The sequence below is a fragment of the Euprymna scolopes genome, chromosome 14 (assembly GCF_053919585.1).
Source record: "Euprymna scolopes isolate OS-2025 chromosome 14, ASM5391958v1, whole genome shotgun sequence".
Taxonomy (NCBI): domain Eukaryota; kingdom Metazoa; phylum Mollusca; class Cephalopoda; order Sepiida; family Sepiolidae; genus Euprymna; species Euprymna scolopes.
Window position 1 is genome coordinate 147,715,613 of NC_136495.1, and position 6,000 is coordinate 147,721,612.

Genomic DNA, 6,000 nt, shown 5'->3' on the forward strand with positions numbered 1-6,000 from the left:
TAAAAGGGACCAGCAGTTGTTTACTATGAAAACACTGTTTCAATATATATATATATATATATATATATATATATATATATATATATATATATATATATATATATATAGGGTGGCCCACTCAAAAGTAACCGATATCTCTAATATTTCTTTTAACGAGAGGCGCAAGACGAAATGCAATTCTTTTTACAACAAGATGGCGCTATATGCCACACGTCTCACAAACCACTGACACGAGTTCAAGACATGTTGACGGAAGAGAGAACAATAATCAAAGAATTATGGCCACCACGTTCCCCGGACTTGTCATCATGTGACTCTTATCTTTCGGGGACTTTAAAACAAAAAGTGCATGCAAATAATCCTCACTATCTAGACCAACTAAAAGAGAGCATTACTAACACTATCAGGAGAATTACCAGAGATGATCTGCAAACGTCATTTAACGTGCCCAGAAATGCATAGATGTAAACACGGGAGCACTTCCAGCATATAACACTGCAGGTAATTTAAACAATAAAAGAGTGTTCCTCCTCCCTACTACATGTTCCGGGCTACTTTTAAATGGGTCACCCTATATAAATTTATACTAGATTTGTCCTTAGTGACCTGTGGCGTAACAGAAGCAAGGGCTAATTAATACGTAGTTCTAAGTGACAAGCTTCTGGGGCGTGACCACTTAATCCTCAGTGTAGGCGATACTAAGAATACAATTACGAATTAGATAAAAAAAAAAAGTCCATCCAGTCATAGTAGCCGCGACGAAAGCGAAAATATCGGTTAAATAAAAGGTTCCCTTAAAAATTCTATACAGATGTCCGTGTTTGACGAGACTTACCCGGAGAAGGTCGGAGTTTTCATCGATCGAAAAGTTTTGAGAATAAAATTCGATGAGAAAAGTAACTGGAATAATCCAAATAATCTAAATTATCGATCATTTTCTAAAGAATTATGAAACATATTGCGTTTTAAACTATTTACACCAGTTATATACGATCCTGGATATGACCTTAAACTATATCCGATGGTGAGGCCCCAGCTTGCAGGCCTTAGGGAGTGTGGAGCCACCCTTTAATTGCCATTGTTCCAAGGTCCACTCTGACCCGGAGTGGTAGTACCTGTTAGGATCCCAACTATGGGTTAAATAGAATACGACTTAAAAAACAAATATACTATATTAAAAAATCGTTCTTCAAAATCACCAGATTCAGCATTAAATAACCTGAAAAGGGTTGATATGCCATAAAACAAAACAACCGACCAGTTATATACTTGATCTGCTGTGGCAATTTGTGCTATTTATTAATTAATGAAATCCTAATGTTCATCTTGTGAACGATTTAATTGCTTCCTCTATTTGAAATGTTTATTTTATTGTCCATTGTTTAAGCTCCGTTCCAATTCTCGAAGGGTTAAATTAAATCGCAATACATTTTAATAGTGTAATGCTATACAGTTTCCTCTATATGATCCTGATTCTACCAGATTAGGCATTAATGCTATTGTTTTTTCTCTTTCTCTTTGCAAAACTTAATCATGTTCTGCAAAGGTATAAACAAAGACAACAATTTTCTCTACAAGACAAATAAACAAGATACCATGAATATTTAAAGATATAAAGAACGTGAAGCGTAACTTTTAAAATATTATGTGATTTGATATTAGCAGCAGAAAAAGAGTTAGTACGCCATAAATGAATAAATATTTGAAGATATGAGCCACTTTAACCATAAAAACATTTTCTAAAATTACTATATTAAAAATTGAATAACCCGAAAATTAATGGTTGAGATACCGTAAAACAAAACCAAATCTCGATCTCGATGGCTTAAATAAATTAAAAGAATATAAACTCAAATTGCCTACTCTCGTAGAAGAAGCCATCATGATGAGAGTCGTCTTCTTTTACGGACAATATACAAGGTGTCCACAAATTCTGACTACATTATGTAGCCAGACTTTGTGGACACCTTGTAGATTATTTAGCCAAACTTTTTCCTTGCTAATAGAGTCAGATGGTTTTGTGGCCAGGTTCGAATCTCCCAACCAGCTGTAATCATAACTCCCTGCATTGATAGATTCCTGAAAGGATGAAACATTAATGTTCATAGGTATTAAAACATTATCATAGTAATAATTTGTATATATATATATATATATATATATATATATATATATATATATATATATATATATATATATATATAAGCAGGGTGCCCATAAAGTCTGGCTACATAATCTACACGGTGCCCACAAAGTCTGGCTACATAATGTAGTCAGAATTTGGGGACACCCTGTATTAAGATATGCAAATGAATGTCGGAGAAGTGACGGAGTAAAACCACCGTTTCAAATCGCTCATCATTACAGCATTCATCCAAAATCAACTGAATCAACTAACTATAAAACAAATAAATTACTACTAATAAAATTGAATCAACTAACTATAATACAAATCAATTAATAATAATAAAATTGGATCAACTAACTATAATACAAATAAATTACTACTAATAAAACTCACTTTGAGTGAATGAGTGCAGGGCTACGGATAATCACAAAACGATGAAGTTATCCTTTTTCGACTCCATATTGGACTCTAAAATAACTCATCAATTCTTAATTGTCCAGACAAAACCACCATATTACCTAGCCTATTATTCCTTGTACACTGTAAGACACTTTTAGATGTGTCTTTGATCTGTACCGAAAATAGTATTATACAACAAACACAATGAAGAGACTATTACAACGTACCGAGATAGGCCAGTTAATGTCATACTTCAATGAAAAAAAGAGCTAAACACTTGAAATTTTACATATAGATTACTTGGAAATGGATCAAACTTTTTAATTTGATTTGAGCCCAAAACAATAAATGCTAAGGGGTCAAAATTTGGGTCAAAGTTTAAAAGAATTTTACCTCTGCGTTCTCTACCTAATTACTCAGCCAATTTTGGGTTTAAGCATTTGAAAGTGTACACAAAGTGTATTTCGAAATAAGGCAAGCTTATTAATCGGTTTTTGGCCGACAATTTCTTTAGCAAACTATTCCGTTAATTTTGGGTCTTAAGATTTGAAATCAGTTTTTGAGCGAATATTTGGCTGCTTACCTTTGCAGACGCTACAAAACTCCTCCGGCAATTTTGAGTCTAACCACTTGAAATTTTAGATGTAGTTTACTACATATAAACTTATGAAGAGTACATAGGTCCCGAGCAAAGCCGGGCTCAACTGCTAATATATATATATATATATATATATATATATACGTGTGTGTGTGTGTGTGTGTAATCGATGGAATCGACGGAGAGTGTATATATATATATATATATATATATATATATATATATATATAGAGAGAGAGAGAGAGAGAGAGAGAGAGAGAGAGAGAGAGAGAGAGAGAGACTCTTCCGTCGATTTCGACGTATGAGTTTCTGCTACAACAACTAAGTTTGTCGGAAATTCACATATGATTTGCTTGTAGTGGTGAATGATTTGTGTAGAACCAACTACACATTTTCGTATTTCTGCTAACCTTTTTTTGTGCAGATGACTGCCAAAGGACAGACCTTTGTATGTGCAGATGACTGCTAGTACACCGCAGGTTTTTACATCAGTCTCTTACTAGATGCATGTCTTAATGAAAACCACAGGTGCATCTCCCCCAGTGAATTAATACATCCTCAGATCACAACCTTGAAATTTCCACGACTCTGCGAGGTACATTCAGCGTCGAAGATTCCCAAATGGTCATCGATCTGGTATTAGCCAGATTCATTGACGCTTAACTTTGGTGATCTTACGAGAATCGGTGTGCTAACGTGATTGTGTTATATATATATATATATATATATATATATATATATATATATATATATATATACTAGCAGAAGTACCCGTCGTTGACTGGGTTCAAAAACAGCCTACAGAAAATGGACTGTGATTGATGAAATTATGATAGGTTATGAAAATGAGGAGGTTGTAAAGAGATAGGTTTTGATACTCAAACATTTTACCCTAAGCAAAATATGATGAAAGTAAAGATACTTTTCACGAAAATATATTTTTTATATCAACTTTGTTTCCATTCGTAGCCAAGAGTGACCAACAAAATGAGGTTTCCTTACAAACAGAAAATGTTATATATATAATAATATAAATATACAAGAAATAAATGTTACCATATTCAATAACAGTTACTTTTATGGTAGAAAAGTTCATTGGTTTGTATTTTTAAGTAGTTTGTAAAAAAAATTTTTTTTAATTCACGAACTGGTTTAAAATAAATCAAAATGGCAGCGACTTTGAAATGGAGAGCCCCGTTTTCAATTTGAAGGAAGGACACAATTTAAGAGAGTTCCGTCAACGTAAGGAATAGTTATAAACATACTTTAATGTTTTCCGTTAGTTTGTCCTGAGGAATATTCGATTATGGCATGTGTAGTTTATATAAAAATTCATTTAAGTAGTTACCGCCTCAAATTTCGTTTTAATTTCGGTTCGCTGAAATTATTTCAAGTAAAGAGCATTAAAAACTATTTCAAAACAAAAAATAACATGAACTGAACTGTTATTGACTATGGTAACATTTATTTTTTGTATATTTATTTTTTCGGGTAGTCGTTTGTTGGCTTTTCTGCTAAACACTCTTACTAAATAATATCGACGAAATATCGCAAAACAAAGAAACAAAAACACTTTGAAAAAGTAATGAAGCTTTACTTACTTTAATAAAATCATCCGAAACAGCAAAATGGGATATTAAAAAAGTAAACACGTAATAACTTTAGTTTTTTAAGCAAAGAATCGATATAAATATGATTAAGAAGAAAATGGTACCCTTTTCAGGCAGAACAGCTTCGTTTCAGTTTTACAGTATTGAACGGTGTAGTATTGCGCCATCGGATTCAGGGGTGTACTATTGTAATGTAAAAAAACACGCAGAAAGGGTTGTAATCAACTGAATTCCTTCTAGTACACTTACAAAAAAGCTTAAACAGATATATAAATAAAAATAAAAAGGTTATGTAAATGTTTTAAAAAGACACGTAATCACGTGAGTAGGATTGTTTGCTTCTTTTTACACGATAAAAAGTAACGTTCTTATTTTTTATTATTAATCTATTTATTTTCGAAAGTATGCCAAATGCAAGTGGAGAAGGAAAAAAACGGAGTTATGAAAAATTTGTGTCGAGAATTGTCTAAAGTAACGACTTTTTTTGCTTTCACTTTAATAAGAACGTGAATTTATGAGGTGAATTTATTCGACACAATATGATTCAATTCAAAAAAATAAATAAAAGCTAACGTGAACTAAGTTTAAAGTTAAGGTGTTATTGTTGATCCTCACCACTTTTAAAAAACCTTGTTAAACTTTGTGACATATTTACATTCTATGGAGGTCAGGCGCGAACGAACACCCAATAATTTTATTATACCATATTTCCTCAAACTGAAACATAATTATCAAAGTATACTTACGCAGATATATATGAAAAGTCTTTGTTAAAGTTTGCGCTATATTTCCACGGAGTACCTGCGCGAACGCAGACTCTACAATTTTATTATACCATCCCTATTTAAGTTGAAACATACTTATCAAAGTATTATTATGTACATCTATATCAAAAACCCTTGTAAACGTTTTTTTTTCATTTTTTATTTCTATACTTTGGGGGCCAGGCGCGAACGCAGACCCCCTCCCTCCAATTTTTATGAACCACCGTTCTGCCAGATCAAACCTATCCATTCCTGATCCTCGACACATCTTCTATCATTATATGTAATCAGTTTTTTTTTTAAATAGTCAACGATATAGGAGTCTATTCGTGACCAGACATACACACACACACACACACACAGATGTTCAACTTTATATTATATATATATAATCACCCTAAATACAAAAGTGATCTTAAATGATCACAATGGTTGATAGACTGTTAAACAAACAAAATTAAGCCTTTTTTTCTAACATCTTATATTAACATAACCCCTTGG